A 15,986-nucleotide genomic window follows, 5' to 3' on the forward strand; every position below is an offset into this window, starting at 1 on the left:
CCCAGCCACCCCTCCCCCACGCGTTCTCCGCACTGCCACCAGAGCTCCTTTGGAAGACACAGTCCTGCTAACGTTAACCTCCCTCACAAAACCTTCCATGGATCCCCATTTCCTCCAGAACTAAGTTCTCGAAGTCTTACCCACTCCTGCCACCATGAAACCTGCATTCCAGCCACTCCTTCCAGACAGTGCTGCATTCCAGGACCACACCACTACCTTTCAGGTTCAAGGGCTCCTGCTCTCCACTTTCTCTGTGCCTGGAGAGCCATTTTCCCACCTTCTGTGTGTGACATCTCCTCAAGCACAATTCTGTGGATCGCCAAGCCAGGATCCACCCACCTTCCTCAGCACTCTGGTTCACCCTTTTATTACACCACTCTGACAGAGGCTCAGTCACATCTCCCTCAACAAAAGGAGATTCCGTACAAGAAAGGCCCCTTGATTCATCTATGCACCCCCATCACATTTATCATGGTTCTTTGCACACAGCGAACACACAACCATGTGCTGAAAAGCCACCTTTATGAAGTGAGCTGACCATAATCCCATGAGGACTATATTTTGCAAATTCTGATTTTCTTATCCCGAGTTTTCTTGGAAGGTCCCTGACATGCCCACATATCCTAACCTATTCCTCCATCTCCACTTTTCCTAACACTTCATCCCCAAGACACCTCATGATTTCCAGTTTCTTGTTTGAATTTCAGCCAAAAGACTATTTCTGACAGGATATTCTCATTTTATAGTAACTTCAGCCACATTAAAGCAAAAACAATATATAACTCCTAGTATGAATCCACACGATCACTCCGTCCTCCCCAAGTTTTATGTATGAGTGCAGGAGCCCTAGTTAAAAGGAGACCCTCTCACTGTCACCTTCCTTCCACCTCTATCAATCTACACAGGAGGAAACAGAAGCCTTAAAAGCACTTCATCCCTAAGCCTCGACCCCCTATTCTCTGCACAAGCCACATAAGAGTCCACCAGTCCAAGAGAGCTGCTGCTGAGCTCTCAAACTGTGACATCACCTGTCTAAAGAGAAGATTACACTTATGAATTAACCAAACGCACACCAGAGCTTTAAATGGCAGTTCCAGCATATGGGCCACAGCTGATAGGAATCTGCACATCTTTATGACTCCACTCAATAAGGACTTCCTTCCCTAAGTCTTCCCTGCTTGCTCCCACTCAAAATGTGCTCTCTCCTGGCACCGCCTGTACTGCTTCATTTAATAGTAAACTCCTTGAAGACAAATCTGTGTCCTCATAATATCCAGCTCATTGTCCTGCACAGGCTACATGCTCCATAAAAATATGTGACAAATAATCTCTTATGAGGAGTGGTTAGTATGAGAGCTCTAAAATATCCATGTGGGCAGTTTGATTTGCCTACTTACAATGAATAAGGATACAGTCACTGATGGGGCAAATACAGTACCATTCCAGAGACCTCACTTAAATGATGTTTAATTCATAGATTCTCTAGGCCAGGCATGAGCCAAAGTACCAGGGATAGGTCAGTGAACAAATCAAAACAGAGTTTGCCCTCATGGGTCTTCCTTTGACACATCCCTTTCTTCCCTCTGCCCTGGCCCATGGGACCGCATATCTGGCCCCTACCCTTCCAACCACATCCACTTGAGCCTCACTTTCCTGTCTTTATGATCTATGGTCAAAGCATATGTTTAAGTTATGAATGTGAGAATGCCTGAATCACAACCAAAGGAGATCCTTCTGGACCACAGAGGTTGCTTGCAACTTTTTCTGCGTTATTGAACATGTACAAAGTAGCAATTTCTAATAAGAACCACTGGCATGGAAAATAACCCCACCATTGAAAGAGCCATCATGGAACTGGTAAAATAATTTACTTCAGCATGACTTCACCACCCAGAAAGCACTCTTCCATGCTACTGTGTGGTCCTCCATCATCCCGAGACACAGACATTACAACTTCAGAAATGAGGGGTCATGCTAAGGGAAGGGGTGGCATGTAGTTCCTCACTAGGTCACTGACACAGCCAGGGCTGGGGCCCACATCCTCAGGTCTGCAGCTGCTGCTCTTTGCCCCGTGCAGTGCTGCTGCTGCTAAATCTGAGGGAGCCAGGAAAGGCACATGTCATGGCTAAACCCAAGAGCAGATCATGTAAGTGCTTTCAGAACTGCCTTTATCTTAAAGCAGCTTGACTGCGATTTCCTCTCAAGTTCATCTTTACCTGCTACCTTGAGCCCTAAGAGACATGAGGACATCATGGAGAACAGCTTCCAGAAATATTAGCAACTCACAAAATGCCTGAGTGGGCACTGGCTAAAAGATGGTATTTTAACACAATAACATTCTAGAGAAATCCCACTAGAGGGCTTATTCAGAGGTGGAAGGAGCAGAACGAGCGTTGGTAGAGAAGGTTTTGAAGTAAAACTCTTAGTGATGGATGGAAAACTTGAGTTCACGTTCTAGAGAATACCCACAAAATCCAACTAAAAGCAGCCTGAAGATGTGCCTCATTCATTAAGGAGTTTGCGTGGTCACTTAATTTCAGCTACTCTACTCGCTCCTTCACACACAGGCAGCAAAGCTGTCATCTCCTTGGTACTAAAATTCATTCACTTTTTCAACAAATATTTGAGGGGCTACTTTGTGCCAGTCTGGCCCATGGACTGGACACAGAGTGACAGGTATGAGACACAAAGGCCCATTATAGTTAACGGAAAGTTTGAGGTAACGGCAGGATCTTAGATGGGTAGTAGGGATATACTCCCTCCAGTGGAGGAAAGGTCAGCAAGAAACACAAAAACCAGGATTGGGAATCTCTGTTTGATGAAATGCTATTATTTAAAACATGTCCCTTAAAGGAAAAGCAGGTTAAAGATATGGTATGAAGCATCAGTTCATAGAAACGTATCAGAGTTTAGCATTTCATATATGTGTGATTATTCTGTGTGACTCAAAACTTCTTTAAGGAGCCCTGAGAATCCTCAGTCCTGAATATGTAATTCAGTTCAAATGTGTATTGAACCAGCCTGTAACATCTGAGATCAGCTTTTAGCCAGAAGAGCATAGCCAAGTGGTTATCTCCCCTTTCTTGAGACTTAAAGAACGGCTACCAGAGATCTATGTGCCCCAAGGAACTAGAAGGAAGAGAATTGATTCCAAGACCCTTAAATAGGTAAGAGACAAGGGCTGGATATAAAGATGAGAGAACCCCAAGTCCAAAATTTCCACTAAGGCAAAACACCCAATAAACTTGAGCCATGACATATTCTGGCTTCACACCAGCTTCCTGTAGCAAGCATTTCACGGCTACTTGATCTTAACATGATCCAACTTCTGTAATCTGAATTTTCTTTTGAAAAATAGGCAAAACTGAGGTTGAAGTTGTTAGCAATCCAACGCAGATTCTCAGGTAGTCTAAAGAACCTTTGGGCTCACAAGCAGAGATGCCGTGTCCTTTACAGGTTTAGTCCTACTAAATCTAATGCCCTGATGGTAACACAGCCATGCTGTGCAGATCCTAAGGGAAGGTGAACTCTAAAGCCCGCCCTCCATACTTTCCCTGGAATTTCTTCCCTGTGACACATTTCTAAGTACTGTCCATAGCTGTAAAGCAACACACAACTTCAGAGGATACTCAGGTTAGACAGGGTTGTAAGAGACCATCACTTCCCTGAATAAGGCAAAGCCCTAAATCTTCATGCTCAGTATTGAAATGAGAATTTCCTAGTGAGGAAAGAAGGTAACCACCCCAAACTACACAAGTTACTTTTGAGAGTTACAGTCTCTGGCCACCAATGTCATATTTCCAGTGAGGTTCTTAAGGTCCAGAAGACTTCTTTGTCATATTTTCTCAAGGAAAAAACAGTTCAGGCTTTTTGAAAATGGTTAATCCTCTTCTGCAAATAGGCTTTTAATGTACATTGCTTTCAGACCTACATATGAAAGAGGGTTCTTTGATCCCACTTTGATACAAAAGGTTTCAAAGATGTTTCCCACAAAGATGTGATAATGCTTGACCATCTACAATGTCATTGGTTTCTATTAGGCCTGAATCCCAAAACCCAGGACACCTTTTTCAGAACAGAATTTCATTTCTACATCTCACACAGGAAGTAAAATTAATTTTGGTCCACTGTGCAAATCTGAAGAATGTTTTATTTTTTTAAAATAATCTACAAATTCAAAGCAAGCCAGAGATTATTAAGGTCCACCTTGCAGGCTGAGATGGGAGGGATCTAAGACTTTGCTTGACTTAAGTGCTAAGAACTTAAAAGCAGTGATTCTTAGATTTGGGATTTCTTAATTATTATTTAAAAAAATATCTGAAGATCAAAAACCACTTACTTTGCTTCCAAGTAGGCACAAGTAAAATTCCATTTGTTCACTGCCTGCTCCTACACATTCCATCATCCTTATACAGATCTCAGAAAGGAATAAAGGACTGTCAAGTTTCCAAGGCCAATTTAAAAATTTTAGCTCCAACAGTTAAAATTACAGAAGGAATTGTAAAACCTTTTGTCTGGATGAGCTTCTACTATTTTTAAAAGAAGAGAAAGGAATTCAACTCATCTCTACTTAGGTATGAACTTTTTATGCTTAAGATGGCCAGTGCAAAATGCTCCAAATTATGTGGAGCATTTAGAACAAGTCCTAAAATTATTCTGTTTGCTATAGATAGAGATTATTTACTGTAAATTTTTTAAAAAGATTTTATTTATTTTTAAAGATTTTATTTATTTATTCGAGAGAGAGAGAGAGAGAGAGAAAGAGGCAGAGACATAGGCAGAGACATAGGTAGAGGGAGAAGCAGGCTCCCCATAGGGGACCCAATGCAGGACTCCATCCCGATGCAGGACTCCATCCCAGGACCCCGGGATCATGCCCAGAGCTGAAGGCAGATGCTCACCCGCTGAGCCACCCAGGCACCCAAAAAGATTTTATTTTTTAATCTATTTTTAGAAAGAGAGAGAAAGCGCACGAGCAGGAGGAGGGGCAGAGGGAGACAGAGAAAATCCCAAGCAAGGTCCATGCTGTGGGCAGAGCCTAACCCAGGGCTCAATCCCAGGACCCCAAGATCATGACCCAAGCTGAAACCAAGAGTCTGATGCTTAATTGACTGAGCCACCCAGGTGCCCCTTACTATAACTTTATTTTTTTAAAGATTTTATTTATTTATTCATGAGAGACACACACAGAGAGAGAGAGGCAGAGACACAGGCAGAGGGAGCAGCAGGCTCCATGCAGGGAGCCCGATGTGGGACTCGATCCCAGGTCTCCAGGATCATGCCCCGAGCAAAAGGCAGGCGCTCAACCGCTGAGCCACCCAGGGGTCCCCAACTTACTGTAACTTTAATACCGCATGGGAATTATGATATTTTACTATTGTTACACAGACTTAGCAGGTTATATAATGATAGTTCCCTGGGCTGTTCTCAGGGAGTAGCAAGTCACTGCTAACACTCTGTCCCCATCCTCTGAAAAACTACCTCAAATAAACCAGAATATCAGAGATTCCCTACAAAACTGTTTGAGCCTTTGAAGACAATAGAATACTGAGTCTTCATCTAATTTTTCTTTGACTATTAGGAGAAAGTAACCAATCACAAATAGTTCAAGACTCAATGTAAGAAAACAAAACAGCCTTTTGGTTTTGAGTAAGGTGTTTTCCCTGCATGTTTCATGGGCATAGATCTTATTTCCCTCATCAGTATAAGCTCTTTATAACAATACATGAAAAGTAGCAGGCGGAAGACATTAACACTTAATAAGCACTTTGTATGTGCCAGTTATTACATACATTATCTCTTAGTCCCTACAACCCCCCTTTAAGATAGGAATTTGAATCTTTACTTCTTTAGTGGGAAATAAACTCAGGGAGGTTCGGTTATTCCAGTTTAGGTAATCCAAGTATCATAAAGACATGTAAATGGCAGAACTGGGATTCCCAACAACTTGGATTCCAAAGTTCTGATCCTTCTACTATCCCACAAAGTCACTGACTCCTTGCATGTGTTTGGTGACCAACCCAGCAGTGCTTAAGTTTTTCTGAGGGTGTTACTTATCGGCAGATTTATATGACTTTGATTTTCCTACTGTAAACCACATAAATTAATGCTATCTTGAGAAAGTATAGAAAGTAAAATTAGGTGCCTGGGTGGCTCAGTGGTTGAGCATCTGCCTTTGGCTCAGGGCATGATCCCAGGGTCCCAGGATCGAATCCCACAATGACTCCTGGCAGGGAGCCTGCTTCTCCCTCTGCCTGTGTTGTGTCTCTGCATCTCTCTGTCTCTCATGAATAAATAAACATAATAAAAAAAAAAAGAAACTAAAATCAGAGGCTTACCTCTCAAAGATGTAGTAATCTCAAATGTAGTTCAGCAAAGGAAAAAATATTAATATTCAGCATTGCTAAGTTAGACTTACCAGGAACGTAGCAGTAACAAGAGCAAAATAAAAAGTGACAGTGACACTACTTACGTGATACATCACATGATAAGCAAAGTCATATGATCAACAAATCCTGAGAAAACATTTGAGAAAATTAAACATTTTTATCTCGGGGCCCTCCTTTATTCTACTTCTCTCCCCCGTCCCCCAAAAAAGGTGAATTTCTGACTACACTGACAAAAACATTTGATAAAAAGGTGTGCCTGAGTGGAAAGGGAAGTGGCTTTGGGCTTAAATGTGCCCGTAATATTGCCATGTTCAGTTATAGATCAGTTTGCTAGACACTCAGTTTTATCATCTGTAGAATGGGAATAATGCTACCTACCCCATGAAGCTGCTGTATGAATACTTTAAAAAAAAACACATATACTTAAAATTATGTTACAGTTAAACTATAATATAACCAATTATTAAATAAGGAAGTCATAAAATGTATAGATGTGTATAATAAAGGTAATAGATAATCAGCGAGTTTTTCAAGGGTAATTCATTATACTCAATTTTCCTCAAAAAAAATGTTTTTCCTCTTGCTCAGGGGCTTTAGTGTGTATCTCTATATAACTTGCAAATTCAATGTATTTGAAATTATATATATTTGAAAAAAGCAAAATTTGAATTCCACAATGTATACACATACTGAACATATATACGTAGTGGGTGTATCTTCTTAATAATCATTCAAGGTTATGTTATTATATGTACTACAATGAAGGGGAAAAATGCCTAGAAGGAAATACCAAATGTTAAAGCACTTGTTTTTAAAAGGAGTACACTAGAGATTTTTAACTTTTTCAAATAATACACATTTTCCAGATACTCTATACCACTGATGTATATTATTAAAAAAAAAGATTTTATTTATTTATTCATGAGAAACATAGAGAGAGAGGCAGAGACACAGGCAGAGGGAGAAGCAGGCTCTATGCACAGAGCCCTACGTGGGACCCGTTCCCAGCACACCAGGATCACGCCCTGAGCTGGTAGGCAGATGCCCAACAGCTGAGCCACCCAGGCGTCCCTGATGTATATTACTTTAATAACAAAAGATTAAATGTGTTTTAATGTTCAGTTACAGAAAAATAAGAAAATACAAGGATGCCAGTTCCATTATGAAGCATGCCTTCCATGCACTAATTGCTCCATTTGAACTTCTAGAGAAGGATCTGTCATTGAAAATGTGCAATGATTATTAACAGCTTAATGAGGAAAAAAGATTATGGAAGCTCAAGGACAGCAGAGAGGGAGACAAATAATGCCACGATATTCTGAGGGCCTTATGTGCCTAAACGCTTGGGTGTGACAAGCTGATCACCCTGAACAGGGAGGGTTAAGACCAAAGTGAAGTGAAATGAACGGAAGGGGACCTCATCTGCAGAATGAAGAGAAGGCTCCAACACGCCTCTGTGACATGAAACCTTACAAGTCTGAATTAGAAGAAAGAAAAACGTAGTGATGCTTTGCAAGGGCAGAATTTGGCAACAGAATGAACAGGATGAAGTAGAGCATGGTACGGGGGAAGAAAAAGGAAGCCAACAGGCAACAGACAACTCATTTTGTGACTTCAGATGGTGGAGGTGGAAATGGCTCAGCACCAGAAAGTCCCCTAATATGCCACTTTACGTAAAGGCAAGTTTGTTTAATTAAAGAGAAAAAAAGTGGAAGCATTCCACTATTCTAGCAATATACTAAGGAGCTGACTTTCAATCTAAACGTATAAGACAAGTTTAACATGACAGACTCAATTAGAAGGCTATGATGTAGAACAGAAGGGCACTATTAATGCAAGCATATGCTGTTTGTAAGTGAGTGTGAATTAACACATGATTTAGGACAGTCAATTTTTTAAACTATGCCAAAAATTCAGCTCTCAAATGGATCGTACCATGCAAATGGAGATATTTTGACAATACAGTCATGATCAAGAATACATTTCAACTTGATTTTGGGGCTAATGCAATTTAGGCTAGGGATCTTGATCAAAAATTTTGTTTTTGAGGAAAGCAATGGAAATCACCATCATTTCACACATTTTGGGTTTGTGGGAGACCAGACTTGTGAGAAATCACGTACCACCACATACAGCGTCAATATCAAATAGCAGGACTTGAACCAAGTAAGTCGGGCTCTTTTGTTTCATAAAAGTCCTATTCATTTATAAAGCATTATCACAAAAATTATCTCATACAACTGCAACAGCCCTAACAGATAGATGGACAAATATAAATTCCTTCTACTTCTCTAAAAAGATTTTGGGAACTCTTGGGATGCCTGAGTGGCTCAGTGGTTGGGCAGCTGCCTTTAGCTCAGGTCATGATCTTGGGATCCGGGATCGAGTCCCATGTCTGGCTCTTGTGAAGACACTGCATCTCCCTCTGCCTATGTCTCTGCCTCTCTCATGAATAAATGGATAAATATTAAAAAAAAAAACCTCTTGGCTTATGTTTAGTTTTTTAGTTTTTTTTTTTTAAGATTTTATTTATTCATGAGAGACACAAGGGAGAGGCAGAGACACAGGCAGAGGGAGAAGCAGGCTCCCTGTGGGGAGCCGGATCTCAGGACCCCAGGATCACGCCCTGAGCCCAAGGCAGACACTCAACTGCTGAGCCACCCCGGCATATGTTTAGTTTTAATCAAACTTTTGGAGGTACCCTATTCTGTTAGAGCAAACATATTTTTATTCCTTTATGTCAACAGTACAGGGAGCAGTAGGAGGAAGTGGAACGGCTGATGTGGGAAGGGAGTTGAGTTGGCAAGAGTGGGTGAAGCTAACGTCAAGTCTGCAGGCTGAAGAGAATGTATACAAACCACGATTTTGTAAACTTCTTGAGAAGTGTATAAAATACCCTGGGAACGGCTCTCTTGTGGGAAAGAATTTACCCCACTTGGGCAACAAAGCTGAAAATATTTTGGTTTTGGCTTGTTGTGTGCTTTTTGTTCTAACACACAGTGCAAGGTCCCAACTTTAGAAAAGTGAATGTTCTTATGAGCACAATAAATGATATCAAGGTCTTCAGATATGATGTTTCTTTAGTCTAGAATTGAAAAGCTTCCTACAACAGCCAGAACAGCAACCACGTCAAATATAATTCATACTCTTCCACTTCAGACTTAAATTAATAACTGATCTCCCTCAGCATGGCTTTCTTGGCTGCGGACCGGACTATGGTACTGTACATAAATTGCACCACATGTCTCCTGCACATCAGAGGAGACAGCCAAAGCATGTGTCAGCCACTAGCTCCTTAGAGGATTTGAATACAATTTCAGAATTAAGTCACTGTTTCTACCCCAGACATGAGAACCCCGCTAGCATTTGTGCAGCACACGTGTCCATGATTTTGAGGCTAAGTGAAGATAGAAACTTACTATTGGCCTGCTAGGTGCAAAATGCTGACAGAGAATTATGGAGATGCAGAGTCCTAAAATGCCTTCCTAAATGCCTTGTAATTAAAACCAATTTAAATACAGCAACAACAGAATGTGTTTCTTTTGGTATGTGGCAAAGTCTCTAATGGCTAAATAGTTCCAGTGCACCCGGGGTAGAGAGAAGGGATCGAATGGGTGGGAGAAAGGACACCATGCCCCTCGGAGTTTCCAATCTAACGAAATGTGTATTTAATGTTGGAGCAGTATTAGAAAGCTCCTTTGGGAGAAGGTCAAGTTAATTATAGGACAAAGAACAGAAAAGTCTAGGGGAAGAGAAAAGATTACTCAGTAGTGGGATTCATCAGGGCCACTTTTTCTAGATTACAAGTGTTGGAAGTCAGATATGAAGAAGAGGAGAGAAAGTTCCATGCGGAAACTCAACTAGAGGAGTCAATTAAGAAGAATGAGTGAAGTGGGGCACCTGGGGGGCTCAGAGGTTGAGTGCCTGCCTTCGGCCCAGGGCGTAATCCTGGAGTCCTGGGATCGAGTCCCACTTCGGGCTCCCTGCAGGGAACCTGCTTCTCCCTCTGCCTACGTCTCTGCCTCACTCTCTCTGTGTCTCTCACGAATGAATAAGTAAAATCTTTATAAAAAAAAAAAATAATGAGGTACACATGCACTTTAAGGTGCAGTCTTATGCTCCGTCTTCTGCCCCCTTCCTTAGGCTTCGGGGTCTCCACCCTCCCCCTCCTCACTCTGGCAAAGGTCTCTGAATCTCTCGAGAGGATCGGGACATCATCCAGACGCTCTACAGCTGCTTGGAAGCTGTGTGGCTGAAAGGAGTACAGTTGTTTGATGACAGCGAGAAGACCACATGAGAGCTCATAATCCAAGAGCGGGACAGAGTTTCATTCTATTGATAAAAGCTCTTCTAACCTGGCACATCTAATAACACACATAATTGTGAGAGAATCATATAGAGTTCACTGGGCGTCAGTTGTTAAAGCAGCGACATAAATTACTGTAATTACTATTAAATACTCAAGCCAAGTTCCTTATTTTGCCAGTTCACCGGCATTTCACTGGCATTTAGTCAACAAGGATTTTCATTCCCTTGGAACATATTCAGAATTGCATCCATGGGAGGTGGGGATGGAGATTAAGGAAACAGTTTTAGATCTGCCCTTCAAAAGCCGTGCTTCCCACTCCCTCTCTGGGCCTGCCATCCACGGCCATCCTGATGCCTCCACAAGTCAGAGAGCCCTAAGCAGCACCACGTGGTGTTCTGCCCTCCACGGTGGATTCCTCTGCAATGGTCTTGGGCAGCTCCAAATCCTCCCTGACCCAGCCCTCTCTTCTCTGTCGTGATCATGCTAGAAAGAATAAGAGATATCTAGAAGATGATGAAGGGCAGAAAGAAGAAGTCCAGAAAGGCAATAAAGAAGGCTGTGAATGACAGCCTACGGAAGCCCTGCAACAGGACTCAGGAGAGGAACCGAAAGAGGGGCTGGTGGGAGTAGCTGGTGAAGCTTTGGCTCTATCACACTCACCCTTCCACTGTCCCTTGAGTGCTCACATGGCAGTTTCTTCTGGCACTAGCATTACTGCATTCATCCCACAATGATTCTGTGACATTTTACAGATGTGAAAACAGAGAGTTGGAACAGCTGAATCATTTGTCCAAGATCACGGCTGACACGTGGGAAGCAGAGCCTAGCAGCAGGCCCGACTCACCAGGCACACTGCCTTCAGGAGATGCACACCTGCCTCTCCCAGCCCTCTCTGGACATCCACATACTCCTAGGTTTCCCAAATCATGTATTAATGACTTATTAATCATAGAAAATAGCCCTAAATGCAGAAGAAAGTAAACACATGGAAAGAACCAGGCATGAAGATAAGCACCCAAGGCACAGCTTCAAGGTCAGTAAGCATGAGTTGTGTCATTTCAGTCTCACAGAAATCATCCACCATGCTATTCTATTCCCCAACTCATCTGTGGTTCAGTATATAAAACAGGAGTCACCACCTCCAAACTTAGTAAGGCTGGCACTGCAAGCAGATGTGTCACATGTACCATGTGGGCTGCATGGGCCTGCACACTGCCAGCCCTGGGTTTCCCAGTGTCCAGGTCTCAGATGCTGACTCAGCTTGGCTCACACTTTGCTGCACGTGTGCAGGTAGTGTACATGGAGAACCAGTGGGGGGTGTCACTCCTGGGAAGCATATGACTCGAGGCACTTGACCCACTTATCCCATAAATGGGATGGATATCTCATTCCATCTGTTTTCATACATGTTTTTTTTCAGAGATGGGCTGGTTTGATGTTGGATGCTCCAAGTCTGTTCTTCACTCAAGTTATTCAAAACTTTTAGAAGGTAGAATTACTCCAGTTTGGAGAATTACTCCAATTTTGATAAAACTGAGCAAGCTCATTCTCTACACACTCCAGCATACAGCCCACACGCTCTTTAGTGTTATATAAGTTCCGAGCATTCTCTTTATCCTTCCAAGTAGAGGCAGCACCCCTTTGTATATGTACAAGGGGACAATGTTGAGCTTTAGTTTGCACATCTACCATAACCTCTGCTTCCATCTATTTTATGTGTCAGGTAACTATTATATTGAAATGAGGTAAAAAAAAAAAAAAAAGAAAAAAGAAAGAAAGAAAGAAAGAAAGAAAGAAAGAAAGAAAGAAAGAAAGAAAGAAAGAAAGAAAGAAAGGAGGTTCTAATGAGGATTTAAAACTCCAGAAATTATTAACTTGATTATGTTTTCTCACGATAAACTGTGGCATTCCTATTGTACAGCCTCTTCCAGAAAAAATTTTCAACCAGGACATGGTTTATTTAAGCTTTCAGTACATCTCTATAGATTAAAGCAGAATGAATTTGTCCTTTATTCCTGTTTGGGAATAGGAATTGTTAGATGCCTCTAAACTTAGAAGAGAAAAAAAAAAAGAAGTGGGGAGGTATTGTGGCTGAGTTGACTCAGTAAGTGAGGAGACAGGTTCACACACCCAGTGTTTAACCTCTTCATCCCAAGCAAAGGTAGCACAAGTGGCCAAGTGTGCTCTCAGACCTGTCCTGTTCCTCTAAAAATGCCTGTTTACTCTGAATGAGAGAAGACTCCCATTCCTTCCTCTCCCCGTTCCACACACACAGCACGCACATAATTCACTCATGCATTACTGGAACTATTCAGGGGGATAAGTCAATCTATAGGCTTGTATTAGAACCAAGACTATAAAGGTTGTAACCTAGTTTTACTGCAATACTATTTTCATTTAAGGAAATGAGATCAGGCTATTGGAAGTTAAGAAAGAGTTCTTGTAATAAATCATAACATACATTTTTATTTTAATTGGAAGGGTGGGAAGAAGAAAATGACAACATCCCCTACAGAAAATTTGAGAGGTAGAGTAGATATAGTGTCATTGAGGGCCTTATAGCCCAAACCCTTTTTATAGCTCCCTTAGCTTTCCCCACTGGCTTTAGACAGTTTTGTGTTGTCTGAGATGGAGAGGCTCAGGTCACACAGGTAGGAATTCCACTACCTCATCTGTGAGTGATGCAGCTTTAGGTCCCATTTTTTTGCTGATTTGTCTCTTTCCCCATGGCAATTCCCTAGCCAGTGGGCAGTTTTTCCACTCCCCATTTTGTGGGCAAAACAGCTCTTTCTGATTCCTAGAGTTAATACAGGGAGAGCTGGGTGTCATTTCCCCACTCAACCTAGGCCCAAACTTCATTTCCCATGTGCCATCCTGCTCCCACTGCTACTCAACACTCAGGCTTTGAATGCCTTCTTAGTTTATGGCACACGGGGTTTCTCATGCTTATTTTTTTAAAGCAAAATTCCTTTAATTTTGATACCTACTACACTTCTGATGCAAGAGGGATGCTTGTCTGCAACAGGTCCACCAAGTTAACCAGAAGGTAGGGAAGTAACAGATATTAACAACACTTTGCAAGCTGAAAACAGAGGCACAAAGGGTGCCTGGCTTGTTAACAACAGACACAGTAGAAACCACTCCACACGTGTGCCTGTATCCTAAATACTGGCTTCTTAAAAACCAAAACAAAAAAAACCCCAAAACAGCATTGTTAGAGGTGTGCCTTCTCTTCCCAGTGTGCTCACTTTCCCACCAGCTTCCTCATTCTTCTTTCTCCTTTGGTTCTTTTGCTCCTATTTGATGATTTAGATACAACCTCTTCAAACGTAGGACCTATAGGGAGTTAATTTCTTTTTCTTTCCAAGAAGAAGGTCAATGAAGTTTGATGGACAAGGTCTAGGAAGGAAAGTCACTTACACAAAGGACAGAAGAATCAATGGGATCTGCACTACAGATGGTGATGATGATCAGAAAGAAACAAAAAACCCAACATGCTAACCATGATTTAGCATTTGTAATTGTGTTAGACATTCTCCTAAGCCCTTTATATAATTTAATCCTCACAAAAACTATAAGGTAGCTACTATTATTTCTACTTATCAAATAAGGATACCAAGGTGATGGGGAACCAGAGGACTAGCTGAGGACAGAGCACACTGATGAGTCCTTGAAACAGGCAGAGGGACAGTCCTCTACGGACTCAACTGCCTCGATGTTCAGACTTTGCTAAGGGCAAGAAGGCAAGCTTAGCCCAACCCCCAGGAGCCTGTACGTCTATTTAACATATAAAAATTCCTTTAGAAATCCCCTTTATCTCTACCCCCCCCCAAGATACACGTTGGCAATCATCCTCCAAGCACGTGGCCCACGGATGTACATCTGTAGGGTGTCATGACTCAGGTCTCATTAGACGGTGGTAAGTGACCTTTTCCTAACAATAGCTGCCCCTCAAGGTCCTGAAAACTCCTTAGAGAGGACGCTATCCTCAAACCCCTCCCCTCTCCCAGGCTCAGGACAGCAGCTCTTCCTGCCCATGGCTCCTGTCCCCCGCTTTAATAAAACCACCATTCTGCACCAAAGACATCTCAAGAATTCTTTCTTGGTCATCGGCTCCAGACCTCACCTATATTCCAGAACTTCATCCCGAGGCACAGTGCCCCACAGCACCGAGCAGGGATTTGTGGAATCCAGACTAGCACCTGCACAGTCTGCCTCAATGACCCAGTTCTTAGCCATTAGGCTAAGTTGTCTCAAAGAGTGCTCTCTTTATAAGGCAATAATGAGCGCCCTGCCCTCAAGCATGGTCTTCCTAGTTGGCCTAAAGTTCCTCTGCAGGTCAAGTAAGTGGATATAGAGTCAGGATGCAATGAGAGGAGTCTCAGGTAACATAATTACATTCTGGTATTTCTGAGTCAAGAAATCACACACAGAAATAAATATTTTATCTTTCAAAATAGCTGCCCGAGAAGTTTGATGTTCATTCCAACTTGGCTGCCCTTAATGAGCACATTTTTAGATGTCTCTTTTGGAATGACCATTAACTCAATTATGCATTTCTTTTACATGTCCTGAAACTTGGTCCGGAAAGGTGGGATCAGATGTTTGCAAACAACCAATAGTCAACCCGAGCCAAGCCTAGAAAATTAAGTGGCAAATCCGAACATTATTTTAGGTTTTACTCCCCTTCCTGAATGATAAAATGATTCTGATGGCCAGTCCAAAAGAAAGCAACACAAAACTCTCAACTACAGAAGCTGAAGTAGGTTGCTTATTCAAATGCGTATAAGTTAGTTTGTTTTTAGCCTCCTGAACAAGGGTCACATCTACCAGGTGGCAAACTCCCCTCAGGTTTCTCTTTCATTTCAAGGCAACAATGAGAAATTTCTTGGTCACTACAGGCAAATAGTGAAACACCGAGTTTATCAATCAAGCGTGGATGCAAAACAGACTGGATTCTTTTTTTTTTAAGATTATTTTATTCATTTATTCATGAGAGACACACAGAGAGAAGCAGAGACACAGGCAGAGGGAGAAGCAGGCTCCCTGCAGGGAGCCTGATGCAGGACTCGATCCCAGATCCTGGGATCACAACCTGAGCCAAAGGCAGGCGCTCAACCACTGAGCCACCCAGGCGTCCCAACAGACTGGATTCTAATCCCAGTTCTGAGATTCACCGATCTCTAAGTCTCAACTTTTTCACTTAGGACATTATCTAGTTATTCAGGAAAGAATTGGTGCTCATTTACAGGGTAAAAGAGTTTACAAAGGCATGAACAAGGTGAAGG

The 15,986-nt window shown here is 42.1% G+C and overlaps 1 protein-coding gene across 2 annotated transcripts in view; it reads right to left on the reverse strand.

Annotated features, from left to right (window-relative positions):
* Nucleotides 1–15,986, reverse strand: part of IQGAP2 (IQ motif containing GTPase activating protein 2) — a 287,229-nt gene that overhangs the window by 242,313 nt on the left and 28,930 nt on the right. The window lies entirely within an intron of this gene.

This window comes from Canis lupus, chromosome 2 (genome assembly GCF_048164855.1).
Source record: "Canis lupus baileyi chromosome 2, mCanLup2.hap1, whole genome shotgun sequence".
NCBI classification, from domain to species: domain Eukaryota; kingdom Metazoa; phylum Chordata; class Mammalia; order Carnivora; family Canidae; genus Canis; species Canis lupus.